At 41.7% G+C, this 22,195-nt stretch overlaps 1 pseudogene; it reads left to right on the forward strand.

Moving 5' to 3' along the window:
* Positions 1-13,859: 13,859 nt before the first annotated feature.
* LOC112318949 (small nucleolar RNA U3) lies at positions 13,860-13,970 on the forward strand (annotated as a pseudogene).
* The last annotated feature ends 8,225 nt before the right edge of the window (positions 13,971-22,195 follow it).

A 22,195-nucleotide genomic window follows, 5' to 3' on the forward strand; every position in this document is an offset into this window, starting at 1 on the left:
GTCACAACTCCACCCATTTCTCACGATGGATTGCAGCAGGTCCTTGCGTCAGCAGGCAGCCAGCCTGAGAACTGGGACTCTGTCATTGCCTCACATGACATTTTATTCAAACGCAGTGGCGCTGAACTATTTAGGAATGAGGGCCCTCCTATGCGGGCCACTAAACTGTGTGCAGATGTGAGGAATCGGGGGTCATTGACCCTTCACACGGAACTTGACTGGGGGTGGGAATAGGGTTCCTTTATCCTCAGGAACTGCTGGTAAGTGACTGGGTCAGTGAATGACTTGATTTGAGGGAACTATCTAGGGAACAAATAGTGTGAGAGACTATCTCTCCCCAAGTGCCTTTCTAGTTTCGGGAGTCAGCCATTAGATTCTTTTTCTAATGGTTAATGCAGCCTGTCTGAAAACATACCTTTTAAAATATGGGTCCCTCAGTCCCTATAGCCGCCCAAGGTGGACCTTACGTTGTCGTCATACATTTGAATCTTATGAGTATGGCATAGCTCATCAGCTGGACTCCAGTGAATTCACAGGACTGACGTCAGTAGGACTGACTGAAGGGATGGCAGGAGCCTGGTTTCTGGGCATGAAGCTCTTTGCATGAAGTCACCTTTGTTCTTCCGGAGGCTGACACGTGGGATTAGAGATATATTAAAAAGGAACCCAAACCCAAAACTATTTCCTCCACAGTTCTGTCTCTGGCCAGTTCTAACTTTTGCTATTAAAATTCTCAGCTTCAAGGGACTGGGAACTGAAATTGAAAGCTATTTGGTAAAAGATGCTACCTGATTTAGAGATGCTTCCTATCACACTTCTCAGTGTGGTCTGAACCATATCTATACTGAAGGAAAAGAAAACAATGAACGCAGGTCAGAGAGGATCCATGATAATTCTCCATAGTTATTACTAAACTTTTGTTCCAGCAGAAAAGAGGAATTTCTTCCAAAACCAAACATTACTGATTTTTCTAAGTATGATGTCTGAAGAAGGACATAGATGCCAAGCTTTGATATCTTCTAATTAATCACAGATGATAAGAATATATTTTTAGACCTGAAATGAAATACATGGAAGTCTGTATTAGGTTTTGAATTTGAAATTTTTCATAATTACAGCATTTTAAAACTCAAATCTTCCCTTACTCATTTCTATTTGTACTATTTCAGAAGATATAGAATATATAGGAATCTTTGGTATGTCCTAAAATGACTTTTAAGTATTATGAAACTTAACATGGTATGTTTATCTGATGAACTGATGAGTACCTGGCTTATAATCGGAGTGATGTAACATTGAAGACATTTTGTTCAAGACTAGACAGACGGTTGACTCACTAAGTAATTTGTATTTACCACTGTGTTCCCTCCTGGACTTAAGAGACCTCAGCAGGTAAAAATAGACGAACTGTATTGCATTTTGCATTGGAACCTGGAGTGCTGCCGATCCATCTGCAGATGAAATGTGAGAGGGCAGACCTGTGGTGAATGGCTTACATAATCTGCATGCTTATGCGGGGGCCAGTTACTCCAACATTCCGGAGAGTCTGTTGTCAAAAAGCTAAATTTTCTGAAGGTGTGCACATATTTTTGAGAAAAGAGCAGAGGCAGCCACACCCAGTTACTCCCTCTTACCAATAAGTTGCAGATTGTTTTACCTTTTATTCCAAGTCCCTCATAATTTGGCACCTACTTTCTTTTACTGTACTACATTCTCATAGAATTCAACCCACACCTTCCACTCTAGTCAGACTGGTCCAGCAGACGCGCCATGCCACCCTTCCCAATGGCCCCATCCCGGCCGACTGCTGTGGTCTCCAGTCATCTCTGCCCGTTTGTGTCCTGACCAGTTTTCAAGTTCCTGTTGGAGTCCTCCCTGTGACTGACATTCTCTTTGACAGCTCTGCCCCCTGGGACTTTAATTCCACTCCCAGGTTTTCATGATCTCACCTGGGTTACTCATTGTCACCTAATAACAACATGCCACATTTCCTGAGTGCTTACTAAGTGCCACACAAACCCCATGGGAAAGGTACTATTTTTATACCCATTTCGCAGATGAGAAAACATCTCAGAATTGAAATGAAAGTCACTGTCTACAATTGGTGTAATCTGGATTCAAATGTATATTGTTATCTACTAAATAATATTACCTGATATTAATAATTGACCTTTCATCTATTTTAATCTTCCCCTCCCTGTAGATCACAGGTGGCAAACACAAGGGCTGAGATCTGAACCCAGCCCTCCACCTTGTTTAATCTGGTTCAGCACCTTGTTTTATCTGGTCCAGCACCTTGTTTCTATCTAGCAGCCTCGCTAAACTCTAGCTTAACTGTTAAGGAGTAGTTACATTTACACGGTCCTAAAATTACATTCGGCCCTTGGAAGGCAACCACAAGGCTGATGTGGCCCCTGGTGACAATGGGTTTGACACCCCTGCTGTAGATGATCAGTTCTGTTGGAACTTTGTGGAGTGTTACAAAATACAGGGTAGGGCAAAAGTAGATTTCTGGTTGTTTTATGGAAACTACTATGACAGTTAATAAACAGTAATACGGGAACGAACTGTTTTGCATGGTCACAACTGCACCCCTGCTTCTGCCCCAGCCCGCATGTCTTCTGTCTCTCTGACGTGTGGCTCTTAGCAGAATGCTCTGCATTTGGTCGAATTTCCATAAATATTGGTTCCTTAAAGAAAGATGTATCAATGTACTTTTACCACGGATTTATATCTTACTTGCTTTCCTTTTTCTGGAAACATACTTTTCTCTGTAATAAGCAATGTTGTATTCAGATATCTCAGTGATAGAAGATATTCAGACTATGAGTGCTTTAGAAAATGTTACCGAATGTTGACTCAGAAACATTGAGATATTCTCACCTCTGGGCTACTTTATTAGTGACGTCATCTGCTGGACTTTGAAGGTCTATCATCTGATAGACTTTGAACATATATAATAAACCTCAGGCAAAATTCCATTCAGTGCAAAGTATGTTTACATCATTACAAACCAATGAACAATTGTAGGAAAAATAAAAAGAAATTGCTTCCATGGAGAACTAGGAATCAGCACAAGGGAAAGAAATGTCCATGGAGTCTCGACACCTAGCATGTCTGTCCCAGGTTCTACGGCCAGTATTTGATCAGTTTAGCGTCGGGGTGGGGAAGGGGTCTGTGTGTGAGCAAAGCAAAAGTGATGGGAAAGAAGAGATGAACATTAAAGATGACTATATGCTACAAGATCACTATGTTTTCATAAAAGGAAAATAAATGTCTTAGTTTTTTTTCTAGTAGAGAGAGAAAAAAATTTAAAAAATGAATGAACAAGATCTCAACCTTAGCAGTACATCTCTGTCACTGAAAATGGAGATAACGTCTGTGTGTGTATAACTATTTTTTGTGTCCATTGCTAAACAAATCCTTGATACTATGCTCATTTACATCATCTCTTTAAAACCTCTTACTATTCACCATTACTGTAGGAGCCAAGTGCTGTGTATCGGAAAGTTAGGGTGGGTGTTCCTATGGCATCACTCATATATTCTCTCATACCACCTTAGCATTTCATCACACATGTTGAATACCGCACTTCGTTGGAGGCCCAGGGTAGCTCCTCGAGTTCCAGGGTAACTGTCCACAAAAAGGTGTAACCAATGGCTCATCAGCATTGCCTTGGCAGATAAAAGAATTCTTCCCTTATAGGCCTGATTTCTAAACTGATTCACCTTGGGGCTTGGTTGTAACTTGAGTGGGTGAGGAGAACTTTGTGCCAAAACACAAATAGAATGAACGTATTGGGCTACTTAGGAGGGTGAGGGAGGAAGAATCAGTTTCAGAAAGCTCCCGTGGCAGGTTGTCCATCCTCTGTGGGGATGCCCAGCAACCTCCTCTCTAGGGGGAACCTCTCCTTGTTAGGAGACCACCCTCTGACTGACGCTTCATATCGGACAAAGTGAAATCTGATACGGGTTCTTGTTCATATTCTCTCCTCTTTTAATGATACTTCACATTAATATTTCCTTAGATAGCTACTCAAACCACTTTTTTAAAAAGGAGAACCCACTGATATTCACCAAACTGTGTTTTTTATATTCACTGAGCCCATCCACTGGGAATAAAAATTGGGGGCTATTAGGGTTAGCTGGTTCTTAAATCATGGAGAAGAGTGACTTTTCAGATTTCCGATGCATTTTTGACTCTTTGAACTTGAATGACATACATGAGAATCAAATTCATAATTTCTGTAGTCTTGGATTAGATGATTTCAAGGGTTTTTGCTAAACATATTTACCATAGCTGAAATTCGCACATCCCCACTGTGAAGTTCCACCCCAGGATAATTCACCAAAAGCACGTGGCTGTGACAGGGATGTGAGGGATTGGTGTTTGCATTTTAGCTTTGATAGCAGTGACTTTGCCATATTTGGTAACAGAGAAGTAAAAAGAACCTTGAGTTTCTCCCTCATGTGGTACAGAAAACAAATGAAAAGCTTCAGAAAATTAAAAAGAAAACCCACCCAAGTGGACTTGTCCTGCAGAAATGCCTGTGATGGAGGGTTTCAAAGCAGGGGCAGGCATCCTCAGATGTTCAGTGTGCAAAGGTGAGTGGCCTCCTATTCAGAAGCTGAAGAAAGTCAGGTGATGCAGCAGGGAAGCTGGTGGGAAGGAGTCATTCTCAGAATTCACCCAAGGCTTTCGTGTACTTCATTCCAGACTGTGCTGTCACTGGTGTAGCTGTGAGCTGTGTGATCAGAAGCTTAGATCAGTGTCAATGACTCTGAATGTCTGCCTTTCCTTTGGGTGAGAAAAGTGCTCATCAAAGTGAGACAGAGTTTGTGAAAGAAGAGTGGCAAAGCTACATATGGCATACGGTAGAACAGTATTACTTTGTAGAATACATTTATTACAGCAGAGTTGACTGTGAAATATATTTCTACGAAGCCACCTAGTAGATTTTTATACTGACTTCTATTTTTGTCAATTCCAAGTCAAGTTGAGAGACTTATTTTCAATATTCTTTTATGAATGTTGTAATTGAAAGTTTTTTAACTAGATTTTTTCAATGGCTGGGAAAAATACACTGAAGTGCTTCACATTTTTTAAAATATGTTGCTAGGTTTTTAAAATGATTACTTTTGCAAGAAATGATATATAGCAAGAAATGAAACAAAAACAGTTAAGATCCTTTCAGGAAACTAACAATTTGAAGAGGTCTTATCCTGTATTGCCTTTAAAGTGCCATGTAACAAATGAAAGGTTAGAGCTACTTCACTCGAAGGAAATGCCATGCCCTTCTTAATTTGATTTGAATTTACTTAGAGTAAGAAATGAGTTGATTTCTACAGAGAATTGTATGGGAGCCTACTGGGCCAAGAAGCCCATCTAATACTTTCCGTGTGTGTTATGATTCTTTTTATTTCTTTTATTAGTTTCCTCAGTCATTTCCTTATTGGAACTCAAAGGCATTTGGTAATTATGGAAATAATTCATCTGATCACACAGCCTGCCTCATGGGCTTGGGTAGAACAAAGGAAGATGACTATGTCACTTTGGGGAATCCACAGATTAAAACTTGCAGTGCGTACACAGGGAAACTAGTTACCTGGAAGACATAACTCACCTTGGGGAGTTTCTAAACTTACCTGAACAGAATATTAAAGGGGTTATCTAAAATTTAGCAATTGCCTTAAAATAGTTGTTGCTTTCCTAGTTCTTGGTTTACATAAATTACTGCCTCTTCCAAAAGGTGATTTCATGCAGCTTTACTGTCTAAAATTAGCTTTCTCAAAGGTGCTACAGTTTATTTTTAAAACTGTTAAGTACATGACAATAACCTCTTCCCAGTCTCACTGCTGCTTGTGAAGTGACTCACGATTGGTGGTGGAACTTACGTGTCCAGTTGAAAAGCCCGTGTGTGAAATTCTGGGTGAAAAACCAGGTTGAAAGGGAACACGGGAGGGGCAGTGGTGACGATGCGGTGGTGCTCGTGTTCCCGAGGGATGTCTACAAAAGTAACATGTGAGTGATTGATGTTCTCGGCACCCATCTAAGGAAAAAGCTTTCAGCTTTTGTAAAAACATATCTTTTGGATTTAAAATAAAAACTATTTTAAAAAAACTACCTGTTATAGATTTAAAAACATGAGTATGTAGCCAGTGTTTTAAAGTATATTTATTTGAATGAATAAACTATTTTAGAACCCCATCAATTGATATGAATATCAATGTTATTATCAGCTTTAGACATTCTATATTATTTTATAATGCTTTTGCTTTTAACACCAATTTCTGACTAATGTAGAATGGATATAACTTTTTTGAAAACCCGTAGTTCAGGAAGCTGTATTTCCCCGAAACCAAGAGCCCCTTCCGTACCACTCATTGCATCTGGTTTGAAGTTGCTTTTAATCTAGAGCACTGCTCTCCCCGACCACCTGCCCCTCCCCTCCATTCTTCACATGATAATTTTTGAATTGTAACCACTAGGATTGGAGAGATGTTACCTCTTTTTCCATTCATCTCTTCATTTACTCATTCCCTCGTTCATTTTTAAAAGAATCATTTGTTTAGCCACATCTGGGTACAAAGCATTCCATGTGGAGCCGACATACAAGAGGATGACAGTGTCTTCTATATGGTGCACCAGGGATTAGTTTGAAGAAACATTATTCTTCTAGTGAAAATAAAAGTTCTGAGAATGCCATTTAAAAAGTCCATGCACACACACCCGTACATGCTAAACAGATTGTAGCAAACTTTTAAACAGAATGCAGGGTGGATTTTGTTTACTCAAACTCGGTTTCACAGTTTGTGATTAATAGCCACAACATTTCAACTACAGGACTCCAATAACGTGATTTTCTGAGTTTCAACTTGAAAACAAAAACATGTGGTTAGGACCGAGAATGAGATTAGTCTAACCGAAGCATCTAGACTTGGAATCTAGACCAAACAGATAATATACAACAAGCAGGAACCATTGAGAAATGAGCATCATGCAAACAGTTGTGCTCTGAGTGTGGAATAGCTCCTGGGAGCCGAGAGATGTCCTGTTATTCCTGGAATCCTCCTGCACTTAATAAGAAAAGCCGATGGAGGAAACCTGCCAGAGAGGATGGCAGGCAATGATTCGGACAAAGGACTTGATTTTTGTCTTTAAATCGTCTTGTTTTCAAGCTAAAAGCATTTTAAAGATGTTCAAGAGTGCTCGGGAATGCCCTGTGGCCCGCCTCCACCCAGACTTTCTGAAACTGCCCAGCTGGGCCGCTGGAGGCCTCCCCTGGGAAGAATTTTAAACTGTGACTGAGAAAAGCAAACCAGGCTCCAAGTTCTCACAACGTAGGTTGGGAGGTGCATGGTGCATCACCTCAGTTGTCCTGGAGGGGTTTTGGAGAGGAGGAAGTGCTTTGCAAAGGCAAAGGGAAGAGGGGAGCTGCGGGCACAAGAGCTGGTGGGCAGTTGAGTGGTGTTTGAGTTGCTGGTGTCCGAGACTCAGCCAAACACCGTCCTCAGGTTCTCTGAGCCCAGTTCCCTGGGAACAAAATCCGGCCTGACCTGGGTTTCTGTCCCCTGCAACCTTGGATGCAAGTTATTTTATTTTCGTCCATTGCCCTCCAATTATGGGAATGTTAACTGCAAATTAACATAAAAGAAACATTGGAATAATAACAGCAGCGACTTATATAATGCCTACAGTATGCTAGGCATCATTCTTTCACTTTGCTTATATTTTCTTCTTTCATCCTCAAAATGATTCTGTGAAGTAGACGTTGGTATGACCCCCGTTTCACGCAGGAAGTATGGCGCGATGAAGTAATTGAGTTCACGTGCATGAACTGGTGCGGCATTCCACCCCAGCGGTCCGGCCTTGCCATGCTGCAGCCACCAGAAGATTCGCCCCCCCCCCCCCCCACTGGTTTGCTCCCTGCCTTCCCAAGCATCCTTCATCTTGCTGGGACTGTCACACCACCTCACAACTATTAAATGAGGAAATGAAGCAACAGCGCCTGTTTTCAGAGCTCTCTGTCCTGAGTTTCCGTGTTTGTGATCACCATGCAGTTCCTCCCCTGCATGTGAGAACTCTATCCCTCCTCCCTCCAAAGTGTTTCTGTGCAGATAGACCCTTCTGTCTGGGAGAGGCAAAGGTCAGTTCAGCACGAGGATGCAGCATGTGAAAGCAGAGTCTAGTCGCTGGGTGGCTGGCCTCAGATTTTAAGGTAAGGCCTTAATCTAGAAATTAAAGATGATGTGCTCACCATGTCTGAGACTGGTCTGTTCCAGAGGAAGACATTTCTTGAATTGTTCACAGGTAACTTAACGTCTCAAGAAGCTCTTTGATCACCCACAACCATCCGCATGCACAGAGTTACCCCCAGGCTTCAGCAACCAGGAATTGTCACCGTTGACATGTTGCCAGAGATTTGCTCTAAAGTCACTGCCATCTTCTGGCAAAATCTTCATGATCTCCTCTGGATCTTGTGGCCTCACCTTTTGTTCCTGATGAATTACATCATTATTACGTGGTGTTCCCTAGGCAAACCGTTCTTTAGTTTTTGCTAGGTCATAATTCTGTAAATAGGTGATCACAAAATATTTGTTTCTGACAACTCCGGTAGATAGTCTGATATTCATGATGTACCTGAAAATGTAAGGACTGAGAGGCTTTCTTCAGAAGGGATCTTCAAGGATGAATATGTGTGAGCCAGGATGGAGGTGGTAGTGGTGAGGATTAAGACTTGTTGAATTAGTTTACAAACTATTGATTTTGCCAGGAACTTCTGTGTTTTTAAATATTTGTCAAAGTATTAATGCCTTTTTGTTTTAAAAGGTCATGATCATATTGGGTATTTTTTGAAGAGTTGCTTTTAATTTTTAAACAGTGTGTGGAAAAATCTGCTGGAATCTGCCTCCCAGTAAAGCCACATCCAGATAAAGGATTTCTGCCATAAGCCTGTGTTGGACTCACTCCCTGTAATACAAGAGGCACTCACAGCATTGGGTTGGGTAGGCAAAAGTTGTATATTCTGTTGTCATCTATTTTCCGTTCTTTTGGAGAAAGGAAGGGATGTAAATCTTTTGACACTAAAAGTCATTTGTATAAGAATTAAAAATTAGCCCTGGCTGGTGTAGCTCAGTGGATTGAGCGCGGGCTGTGAACCACAGGGTCACTAGTTCGATTCCCAGTCAGGGCACATGCCTGGGTTGCAGGCTAGGTCCTCAGTGAGGGCCGCAAGAGAGGCAACCACACATTGATCTTTCCTTCCTTCTTTCCCCCTCCCTTCCCCTCTCTCTAAAAACAAATAAATAAATAAAATCTTTAAAAAAAAAAGAATTAAAAATTACACATATTAATATGAATTTAAATTTGCTTATTTAGCTTGCAGAGTAACAACAAATGATGCATATGTTTAAATGCTAATCAGCAGAAGGTTTTCTTTAGGCATATTTGGGTATGGTATTGAATTCTGCTATGTATGAATAATTTATAAATCCCGAGGAAAACTTTATTCTTATAACAAAACAAATAGAACCAGCATTTATCATCTGCTTGTCTCTGAACATACCATTTTTCTTACTCCTTAGAATAATCTGGGGGAATAGAAAATACCCATAAGAAGATGGAATAGTGTGTCTCAGTGTGCAGGGTACCGCACTTGGGTGCCTTCTCCTTTAAACAGAGCCAAGGTAACTCACTATTTATGCTTTTGTGGATAGGCACAAATGGCTTCCTCTCTTCATTTGTTCACAGACACAAGCCATCTGTTAGTAGATTGTGTTGAAATCATTTGACCTAGAAAAAAAGAAGGAAAAAAATCACCCATTTTGCAGCCTTCCAGATGGTTGACAAAGAATGCTTTTACTGATTTGTGGGGCAATTTTTCTTAAGTTCTGGGCCATTCCTGAGAAAGGCAGAGAGCGTGAGACAAAAATTACAGCCACACTGTAGTGACTGGGTAGGCGTTAGGAGACTTTTCAGGCCTCAACAAATTCACTTCAGAGTACAGGGTTTCTAAGAGCAGGGAGAATAGAGAACTTTGGCTTTGAAACCCAAAATCTTGATATATAGTTACTAAATTTAAAGCATCAAATGATTCCCAGTTTTCTCACTTGTCTGGATGGGAATGTGATCTAAGATTGAATAGAGCAAGCACATGATTAGCCTCCATCAGACAAAGCCCCTCTCAGAGCCTCCTGAGACTGACCGCGGTCTTCATGTGCAGTTTTGGCTGAGTCTGTCTTTTCATCCACCCTAAACTAGTTTAACAGAGAGAGTCCCTTTACCAAGAAGAAGCTGCTATTCACCTACGTCTTGGCAGGAGGTTAAAGGAAGTCCCTACTTGTTGTTGTTTTTTTTTGAAAGCTTTGAATCTAGCCAGTGTTTGCTGGGTCTCTACCCTCCTAGATTTCAGCTGCTTTGGAGGCTTTGCCAGAAAAGCTCAGGCATGCCCTGCCCCATCCCGCATGACGCAGTCGGAGTCGGGATCTCGTCTCTGTCCTGCCAGTCACTGCTCTGTGCTTGGTGGGAATTACCTACTCTCTGTAAGTTTGTGTTCCCATAGGGTTGTTTTAAGGATTAAATGAGGAAGAGTTATGTTCAGTATTCAGTAAATGGGAGCAAGAGTAACTATAATGCTAATAATTATCTGCCTCAGTGACAAACACCCATCCTTCTCTGTTTACCATTTCTATTGAAACGCTTCAGTATTCCCACCGCAGAGCCTCTAAACGTGGTTTCTCACTCCTGAGTCTCTTCCGTGAGGGCAGACGTAAGTGTCTGTCCCGTCTCTGTTATCAAACGCCGCCTGTATCTGTGTTGTGACAAAAGACTGGACTGAGGTCATTGAAAACCAGAAATTTATCTTCTCACAGTTCTAGGGACCAGAAGTCCTAGGTCAAGGTGCCAGCACGGTTCCTGGTGAGGGCTCCCTCCTTGGATTGGCAAATGACACCTCCTATGCCACATAGGAGGACATAGAGGGAGTGAGACCAAGCTTGCTGGTGTCTCTTCTTATCAGGGCACGAATCCCATGGTGAGGTTCCCTCATGACATCATCTAAACCCATTTACCCTGCAAAGGCCCATCTCTGAGCACTGTCCCATTAGGGGCCACATTTTAGCACTTGAATGTGGGGGCACAGTTCAGTCTCTGCAGTGCCCTGGCACAGGGACGCCTCCCTCCCCTTTGCCCATTCTCAGGGCTCACAGCAGCCCTTCCAAGGAGCAGGAGGTCCAGCCCTGTTGCCTGATTGCTTCAGTCTCTGAAGTTCTCACAGTCACACAGCGGGAGCCTCAGAGGGTCAGGCTGGGAATTCCAGAGGCCCCAGGGCCACCTGGGCCACCTGAAAGAGTAGGGACAGCAGTCCCACTGTGTTCTCAGGAAGCACAGACCTCCCTCTGGTGTTTCTCTGGGAAAAGGACTAGAGGCGTGCCCCCCAGCTGGCATTGGTCTTGGGTAGATGCCCCCTCCAGGCAGGAGAGGGTCGTGGTTGGGGACACAGATGCAGGAGTTCAGCTGGCTTGAGTTTCCATGCCAGCCCTGCTGCATTCAGTCTGTGTGAACCTGGGCCTCAGTTTCCCCATGTGTAAAGTGAGGATAATAACAGTAGCTTCCTCATAGGGCTGTTGCAAAGATCAGACGAGAAACATTCAGTCGCACCCACACACACACACACACGATTTCTCTGTTTCTCACACATGCAGCGCTCACAGCCGTCTCTGGTGCACAGTAGGTGTGGAATAAATGCAAGCTGCTGTTGTTGTTTCGATGCATGTGGGGAAACTGGGGTGTGAATGTGTGTTCTGCCCTCTGCCTCCTGCATGTCAACAGCAAAGGTGGGACTTTGAAAACACAACTGACTAGATTGTGGTGGAAAGCTTCTGTGACTTCAGGTGTGACTTAATCTCCCAAGTAAGAGCGAGTTTCTCAAAGTGTATTTAGCGTTTCTCTTCTTCCTGTCCGGGACTTTAGCAGATTCACCCACCCTGTTTTTAAAGTGTATATTAGTGCTTGATATTCTGAAATGCCTCCCTGGACAGGAATCCCTCCAGGCAGAGGAAGTATTTAATCATAAATAGTGGGTACATTCATTCCCAGCCAAGTATGTGGGTTTTAGCTAAAATGTGCCCATGTGCCTATTAGAAGGTGTGTTACAATAGATCCCTCATCTGTGAGTTCTAGCATACTGCTTTGTAAATATTTAGGGGGAAAAAACCTCCAGTAGATAATCTGGGGAATGAATTTCCACTGCAAAATAGACTTCTTTGTATAAGTTTTAAAACTGTATTTAATTAGGAGTTAAAAAAACTAAAAAATTACTATGTAGTGATTTCTCTAGGCAGTTAGACTGGCAGAGGAAACCTTTCTTGCTTATAAGGCCAGATCATTCAGCCGGTTTAGCATGGTGTCAAGAAAACTGAGTTTATGAACTTGGTTCAGGTAGGCCAGTAAGCTTCATACTATTATAGAATTTTTAGAAGCGCCCATCATTGCTTTCACTAGGAGCCAGGTAAGAAGTGGAGACAGAATAGCAGCATCCTTCTTCCACTTCTTCCTTGGGAAGCTCAATGTAACGTATTGAAGGAGGTCACAAGTTCAGTTTTGTACATGGGAGGGTACTTTTAAGTATGTACATGATGGCATCTTCCATTAGAAGTTCACATTTCCACTTGAAGCACTTTTAAGCCTTTTTAATATCCTTGAATCTAGGAAAAGTTGAACTTAGGGTGAAAATTAAGTTCTGTGTCACTTATAATTTATTTTATTCAGCTAAGGTTGTTTCGCATTATTCACTGAAAGTGATACTACATAAGTTGTAGACTGTCAATATATAAATTGTATAAAGTGTATAAATTGATACAATTGATAAATTGATTAAAATGTAACATCCATGGACATGGAATTAACTTGGAACATCCCGGAGCACAATCACTGTGGCTGAAGAAGACTTCATGCTACATGATAGGAAATGTTTGCCCAAGGGGTCATCGCTTCCAGAAGTTGTACTTCTCTCCAGTGAGAACCTTAGGCCTCTTTCCTTCATAGGGAATGGAGTAAAGTGCTCTTTTCCTTGGCACAGAGTAGTTGCCTCACCCAGAGCTCAGAGTGCCACATGAGGAGAGGAAGAGCGTAAGTCTTGGTTAGCAAGTGAAGCGTGAAGCTGACATTTTACAAAGCTTGTTATTGGAGAAACATCCACCCCCAGCTGTACTGCCACATGGTTGAATACAGAGCTTGGAGTTAGTTCTGCATCTGACGTTTAGTTCTGTAACTGCGCGACTTTAGAATTCATACAGTGCTAGTAAGCCTCAGTGTTTTTGACTATAAAGTAAAAGCAAGAAGAACACTTACTGTGCAAGTTTTTGTGGTATTATATGAGATAATAAATATATTTAACACAGTGATTGACAAATGCTGAGTCATCATTATGAGTAACTATTATTAGGTTGTAATGATAGGTCCTATACTTGAACTTTCAGCATGTGAAACACTATAGACTGGAAAGAAGGATCCTGATACACCATAGTCCAACGTTTTAGTCTAGAATGGCACAACAATAGTGATGTGTTCATTAAAAAGAAAGAAATTGAGAAGAGAGACCATTCCCTTAGCCCTATGAGGTGTTTGCCAGTCCCACGGTGAGGAAGGCATGGGAGTCTACTCAGATCCTCCTCTTCATCCACTAGATACTTACCATAAATGCTATACTGTATGATTTGCTTAATGTATTCTAATAGATGGTGATATCTCCACACATAGCCATATATATCTTGCTCAAACTAGGTATTATTCATTATTTCCATTCTCAAAGTTTTGGTTAGCTCATAAAATGCCAAAAAATTTTTAAAAGAACGCTTTGGAAGACTATACTTTCAGGGATCATTTCTGTAGTTTGTTACTAAAAGAACCCTTTGGGAAGGTTATGTATCAATACCTGCACTGGGTGGCCCCGGTGGACCCCCAGAGTCAGGGCTGCTTTGCTGAGAGGCAGAATGCTGATTGCAGCATGAACATCTTTAAGACCATGGACTTGGAGTCTGATACACCTGAGTCTGGGTTCTGCATTTCCACGTAAGACGTCAGATGATAGTCTTACATCCTCTGAGATTTCATTTTCCTGTCCAGCTGTGACTGTGAGGATTAGCAAATGCCACATGATCCAAAAAGGGGTTTTCCTGGGGGAGGAGAGTCTGGTGGCGCTATGACGTGGAAGCGTTCGATATGGTAGGAAGAAGATGAGAAATGATGTCACTTGGAAAAGGAAAGGAGTGAGATAATCAATGGCTATAATTTATAGGTGTAAAAGTAGGTTGCTTACAAAGATCTTAGCATGCATGTGTGTTTCTTAATATATTTCTTACCGCTTGGGAAAGACCGTTTTTGTGCTGTTAAAGACATTTGCAATAAAACAAATAGGAAGGTAAGATATGATACTTTAATAAAATGTTGCCAAATTTTTATCTCACTTGTATTTTTGGGAAAATTGTAAAATCTTCCTTACATTTGACAAACTGGATTCACGTAGAACTACTTCTAAGTGATTTAACCTATATTTATAAAATATGCACAGGTCTATTACTGTGTTTTCAAAATACTTTTATTAATTATTAATTTGTTGTAACCCCTGTTATTTTTATCAAGCCTGTTGAGAGTAGCCACTGTTCACCTAACTTTATATTTTGCCAACACATGCTTTTATGATGGTTTTGACATAATATGATAGGGTTTGTTTTTAGAAACTAAAGGAAGTTAATTTTTTTTTTACCTGGTAGTTCACAAAAAATTATTACCTGTGCCCTTTGCCTGATGCCAACAGCTTCATAGATTGCTATGTAGGTGGGCATTTCCACATGAACTGTTATTAAGAACTGTGTCCTCCATGGGTCTCGGTCCTTTACGAATTGCAGGCCAGCCATGTCTGGGTGCCTCGGTTGCTTAGAGCATTGTCCTGATGTGCCAAGGTTGTGGGTTTGATCCCTGGTCAGGACACATACAAGAATCAACCAATGAATGCATAAGTAAGTGGAACAACAAATCAATGTCTTTTCTCTCTCTCAAATCAATCAATCAGTTAATAAAAATTGTAGGACAGCTCATAACCCAGATGAACAACTTGTGATTTCTGTGACTGTTTCAAAGAATAAATGACTTTTGTATATTGTGGTTTAATAGTTTACTTCTGTTAACAGGAGCAACTAAGTTTCAGGACATTTGGTGCCAGAATTATGTTAAATTTCTTGTTTGCTTCAGATTGTAATGAGTCAATAATTTCATGGAAGACTTATTGGTGCTTAACATTAAGATATCGGTTTCAAAGTAAATTCTTATAGGGCCAGGAAGCTAATGTAAATGAGATTAGTTGGGAAAGTGGGAAACTATAGGCTATTCAGAGCTGTTGGGACTATGGTGGTCTGGGGACTCCACTTATATGGACCAAAGAAATCACTTCTGAGAGCTTCATCAGGTAGTTGAGGTGCTTATAGCCACCTTGTCTTAAAGGGTAGGTCACTTTAGAACAGGAGAGTGGACAAGGTAACTTCTAAGACAGGGGACAACTCTAAGCAAAAGCAAGGAGAGAAACAGCCTGGTGGGTGGGCACGGCCTGGCTCAGAGCAGAGGAGCGCAGTGAGGGGCATCACCTCCTGGGACAGCTGGTTGTGGCTATAGACAGTTTTCCTTATCACAGCTGGAGCAGGGCACTGCTGGCATTGTGTGGGCAGGCGTGGGGGGTGGGCACTAGACATCCCTCCAATGCATGGGTTGTCCCCCACACCACAGAATTATCCAGTCCAAAATATCAGCAGCACCAAGGTAGAGAAGCCCTGTTCTAGATGGGTGTGTGAATTGAAGGCTAGGGGAAGCTAAAGTGAGTCATTATGTCCTGCAATTTCCTGTTAAAATACTTCAGCATAGAAGGTGTCGGTTCATTTTATCTATACCCTAGGTCCACTGGTTAGCATTTTAGATATTTCCATCAGGAATATGTACTCCAGAGGTGGTTAGTCTAAAGTCCAGAGTTCCAGGTAGACAGAGAGCTTCACTATCTTTATTTCATTTTATATTTGTTGCCTTACTAATTGGTTACTGGAAATGAGATATTACTTTGAACCCATGAAATGATGGCTGACATTTTGTATAGGAATGGCAGCTGGTGCACAAGCTCAGTGCAGAGGCCCAGCAGACCACGTGCTTGGAATGGCGTGCTGAACTTGGGTCTCTGAACCTGACCTGTGTTCAGTTGTTCATCATAGGACTTAGTTGGCTGACCTTGACCAGAGGCTAGTTGAGTCTGCCATTAGCCTAGTGTAGAGGGTGGGGGAGATGGGGAGATGTTGGTATAAGGGTACGAACTTCCAGTTATAAGATGAGCGAGTTCTGAGGATCTAATGTACAGCTTGGTGGTTGCAGTGAACACTGTTGTGTGTACTTGAAAGTTGCTCAGATTGTGGATCTTAAGTGTTCTCACCTTGGCTGTAAAAAGAAGGAAATCTTACCTTTTGTGACATCAGGGATGGACAAGGAGAGCATCGCACTAAGTGAAATAAGGCAGTCAGAGGAAGACAAGTGCCATATGATTTCACTGATATGTGGAATCTAATGTGTAAAATAAACTAGCAGACAAAATAGAAACAGACTCATAGATACAGAGAGCAGACTGACAGCTATCAGAAGGAAGGGGGATTGGGGAGCTGTGTGGAAAAGGTGAAGGGATTGAGTAAAACAGGAAAAAAAAACTTAAGCAGAGACTACAGTATGGTGATGACCAGAGGGAAAGGGCGTAGAGGAGGGAAGAGAGGGAAAGGGGGGATAAATGGAGATGGAAGGAGACTTGACCTGGGGTGACGAAACGCAATACCATATGCAGATGATGTGTTACAGAATTGAACACCTGAAACCTATATAATTTATTAACCAGTGTCATTCCAATAAATTCAAAAATAAAATAAAAAATAATATACAATATGAGACAGTGTTCTCCTTAGAATTTTGTGTAAGATAGCTGCCATTCCTAGCTGGAGCCTAAAAGCATCTGAGGCACCATTAATTAGATTTTATAGTTACTTATTTTTCTTTAAAATTTTTTAAATTAAAAAATTCAATTACAGTTAGCATTCAATATTATTCTCTATTAATTTTAGGTGTACAGAATAGTGGTTAGACATTTATATACCTTACGAAGTGATTCCCCCAACAGGTCTAGTACCCACCTGGTACAACACACAGTTAGCACACTATCATTGACTGTATTCTCCAGGCCCTACTTTACATGCCGTGACTACCAATTTGTACTTCTTACTCCCCTCATATTTTCAGCCAGTCCTCAACTCTTTCTCCTCTGCAACCATCAGTCTGATTTCTGTATCTGTGAGTCTCTTTCTATTTTTATTTGTTCATTCATTTTGTTCTTTAGATTCCACGTATAAGTGAAAGCAAAGAAAAAGAAAGAATATGATATAAAAGAATAAAAGAAAGCATATGGTATTTGTGAGAGAGAGAGCGAGCGAGAGAGCAACTTTTCCAAGACTCTTAAGAACTTAGCAGACTCCCTCCACTCAAGGATGAGTCTCTTGACATGGCATTCCCTTGGTAAAGAGATTAACTTGGGTCCAGCAGGACTTTGGTAGATAATAGAGAAAGCTGTAAATGAAGCAAGTCATTACACACCATGGTTTCCTTGCCTAGGAAAAAATAAGCCCTAATATTTACTGTACTGTACCACATTAGCGAGATGTACCAGTCAAAACTAATCAACCACAGCTGCTGGGGAACAAATAATTAACACGCCTCATTATATTACTTATCCTTTCAGTTGGCAGAAAAACCTGATGATGGGCTCTCTGTGTGCTGCTTGACTCTTAGCATTAAATTTGAATTGTAATCAGAAAATGTTTGATGGTTCTTAAAGCATTAGATGGCAACAGATACGGGTCTAAACTGTTGACACAGGATCCACTAATTTCTTTCTAACTAATCAGAGTTTCCAGGAAATATTAAGTAACATGAATACTATGTGCATAAACATGTTTACTAAAATAAAATTATCCTGGAAATTAGCCCTCCAAACACCTTGGCAGGTGTAGGTGACCATACTGTAATGAAGATCATGATATTCTGGGTCTTTAGGAGGTTATTTTTCTACACAGTCGGTGATGTAGATTATTTTTTTAAACAATGCAAACTAATGGGTCTGCATGTATCTCTCTTTAGTTTGCAGGCCAACAATTACTGCATTTCACATCTCTCAGGATGCAGGCCAGAAAATAGAATGGAAGCAATAGGGAAAAAAGTGTGTTTGTGAACATTAATTGAAAGCTCATAATAGGCTGGTTAGTTTATTAAAGGCTGCACAGATGTTATTGAGGATAATATAATCAATCTCCGCAGCAATTGTGTGAAGTGACTTTCATCTACTAACACTACTTTTTGTTTTAAAGACTTAATTTTTTAGGGCAATTTTAGGTTCACAGTGAAACTGAGAGGAAAGTACAGAAATTTCCCATATATTCCCTGTCCCACACATACAGAGCCTCCCCCACTATGGACGTGCCCTGCCGGAGTGGTGCATTTGTTACAGTTGATGAGCCTACCCTGACACAGCATCATCATCACCCAAAGTCCCCAGTGTACAATCAGAGCTCATTCCTGGTGTTCCACATCGTGTGGGTGTGGACAAGTGTGTAATGGCATGTCTGCACCATTATAATATTGCCCAGAGTATTTTCACCGCAGTAAAGATCTGCGCTCCACCTATTCATCCCTCCTCCTTCCCTGACCCCTGGCAACTACTGATCTTTTTAAATATCTCCACAGTTTGGCCTTTTCCAGAATGCCACATAGTTGAAATCATTCAGTATTCAGCCTTTTTAGATGGGCTTCTTTCACTTACTGATATGCATTTAAGTATCCTCCTTTCTCTTCAGGGCTTGGTAGCTCATTTATTTTCAGCCCCGAGCAGCATTCCACTATCTGGGTGGACCACAGTTTATTTATCCCTCACCTACTGCCTTAAGGATGTCCTGGTTGCTTCCAAGTTTGGGCAAGTTTGTGAGTAAAGCTGCTGTAAACTTCCATGTGCAGGTTTCCACGTAATTATTAAGTTTTCACTGGTACTACTTTTAGTCGCTTACCTTTCTCTTCATCAGCCTTCATAGCATCTTTGATACCCCTTTCTTTTCTGGGGTAAAAAAACAGAGATTCGCAACATTAAATTTCATCCCCAAATTAAGTGCAGTTAAAAAAAAAGTAGTAGGATACAGATAAAAGTCCAAATCTTCCCTGAACAAAGTCTGTGTTCTTTTCACAGGGTTGTCTTGGAACTTTGGGAACTAAGAATATTTTAAAATACATACTTTGTTGGTCATGTTGCAGATTTCTCAACAAAGTACTTGCTCGTGGGGGGAGCTTTTGTCTAATAGGGGTCTGCAGAAAATAAAGACAGAGTATTGGGGACTGACAGGTGTTGGAAGGGAAGGAAAGGAGAACGAGGTGGTGATGATGTTAACTTTGCAATGGCAGGCAGGGGCTATCTCGCTAAGGCAGTGTGTGGAGAACTGAACTAAGGGTCAGGTCCAGAGATTGGCAGAGGCTCAGGCTTGGGGTGGAGGGAGAAAGGAATGATGAGCTCAGCCCAGCCGGGCAGGAGGCCCGGGGTTTGGCGCAGAGGGAAGGGGGATGGGCTTGTGCCCATGGTACCAGCGCAATGGAGAGTGCTGGGAGACCCAGGAAACAGGTGGGGTACTGCTGAGCCTAGGCACTGGTCCGTGGCAAAGATTTTGTGTTTTTTCCTTGAGTACTATTGAAATCACTGAATAATTTTGAAGAGTGATACAGTCTGACACGTTGTTGAATGACTACCCTGGCACGCACGCACATGCCAGTGCATGTGCTGGGAAGAGTGGTGACGGGGGGCTACTGCGCTGGCCCAGGGGGCGCTGAGAGTGGGTCAAGCTCGTGAAGATGAGCAGGGACAGGATTCTGGGTACATTTCAAAGGAAGAGATGACCAGATTGACCGATGGCTCGTATGTAGGACGTGACAGAAAGAGCAGAGTCCATACATTGTTATGGCCCCTGGGCGGCGTTGGTGCTGGCTGCCGTGGGCACTCACAAGCGAGGAGGGATGGCATCCTCATCTGGGCTGATCGTGGAGGACGTGGGGAGACATGGCGAGGTCTGAACTGGAAGAGGAAGGAACATAATTTTTTTTAAAGCAAAGAGGAGGGGATAGAAATTTCGGGCAGGTAGAATCTAAGGGAAAAGGGCAGAGCTGGGAAGAAGCAATGGTATTTCGGTACTTGAGGAAAACGGGTGGAATGGGTTTTGGAGGGAGATCAAGAATCCATTTTTGGACAACTCAGTTTTGAAATGTTTTATTAGATACACTAACTATGTAAAATTCCTGAGGCATTTCATGTTCCTTTTATTTGTAAGAGTTCTTTGTCAGTAGCTGTAAACCAAGGACAGATAGAACTGTACTCAAAGTACTTTATAATCTTTTTGTTTGTATTTTTTTTAGTTTTGTTTCATGTGTAGATGATTTCTTCATCTCTAATCCTACAGTGATTTATTTGCCAATAATTCTCTTATTCCATGTTGTACTTTTTAACTGCCCGGTTGTTTTTCAGGATTATTACTAGCCATGATATTTAGAAATCCTTATCTGATACTCATGAAATATTTAGAAATCCTTGTCTAGTATTTATCATTATTTATTGTAGAGTTCTGTTTCATTATGGGTTCTATTAATGCATTTGGTTTTCTTCCTGAAAATATATACTTATTAAAGCCACAAAGCAACGGCAACATCTTCTACTTTTTTAAATTATTATTATTATTATTATTATTATTGTTATTTATTCTCACCCAAGGACATTTTTTAAAATTACTTTAGAAATAGAGGAAGGGAGAGAAGAAGGGAGAGAAACATCGACTGGTTGCCTTCTCATATGTACCCTGACTGGGGATCAAACCTGCAAACTTTTGGTCTATGGGATGAAGCTCCAACCAACTGAGCCTCATCAGCCAGGGCAAGATCATTGACTTCCGAATTAGGGGGCCTATTCAGGGTACCTTGTCATCGCCCTTGGGTGATGAAGATACCTGAATGGGGGTTCTGAGATGCGGTGGCATTCCACAGTTGAGGTCTGGGGCTCCAGTGGGAGACGGGGCTGGGGAGACATAGGTGACCAGTGCTGCCGCCTCTGGTAAGAGACCATCAAGACAAGCCTAGGGAGCAAGAGGAGGCTGGACTAGGGAGCCCTACCATCCCCCTGTTTTCTGGACAATTACTCTGTTCAGAGTGAGCAGGTGACTCCATTCTGTTCATCTGAGTGGTTTCCCTGCCTTCAGGGAAACAGGGCATCATCAAAGACGGTAATCACACTGAAAATGAGGTCTCTGTAATTTTTCCCCTCGAGTTTACCGTGGAGTGCAGAGATCAGTAACTGTTGCATGTGGCATAGCTTTAAAGATGTCTCTAACTTGGGCTTCTTTAGAGTGATGCCTGCAGCCACCCTTAACTGGGCCATTTGAATGACTAGCTTTTTTGGATATTTATCCAGAAAAGCAATCATTACTCAGTCACACCTGTCTCCCCAATGTCAGAAGCTGCTCTGCAAGCATGAGCCCAAAACGGTTTCAGTTTTGATCCTTAATGAGCAAAATCTCATTGGATTTATGGGAAGAGCATGGGTTTCAGAGTCAGAAAGTTCTTAGTTTTTAGACCTGTCTTGGTTTCTTGGTTCCTTGCATGAGCTTTGACACATTTTTAATCTCTCCAAGCCTCAGGTTTCTCATGGATAATGTGCAGTTAGTAATAACTTCTTTGCACATTTATTGTGACACTTAAATGAGACAAGAATTGCAAAATGACCAAGTGCCTGGCACCTAGGAGCTTCAGAACCTCAGAATCTTGTTTTTCTCCCTTCTCAAGGAATAAGCATTGATGACACTTCATAGCAAAACTTTTAGCTAATAGTAACATTCATCTGCGGTGACTTTAGAAAGAAACCCCCAAACGAAGATATTAAAACTCTGCTAGCACATCCACTCCGATTTTAGCCTTGTTTGCTGGGGACGTAACTTGTGTATGAGTCATGGAGGAGTGAGGCGTAAGCACAGGCTGTGTTTACCTTCACCATCTTTATTGCCCTCACTCACAGAAACGGTGAGGATAACTTAGTGCCAAGTGCCCGCAG

This window comes from Desmodus rotundus, chromosome 10 (genome assembly GCF_022682495.2).
Source record: "Desmodus rotundus isolate HL8 chromosome 10, HLdesRot8A.1, whole genome shotgun sequence".
NCBI lineage: Eukaryota > Metazoa > Chordata > Mammalia > Chiroptera > Phyllostomidae > Desmodus > Desmodus rotundus.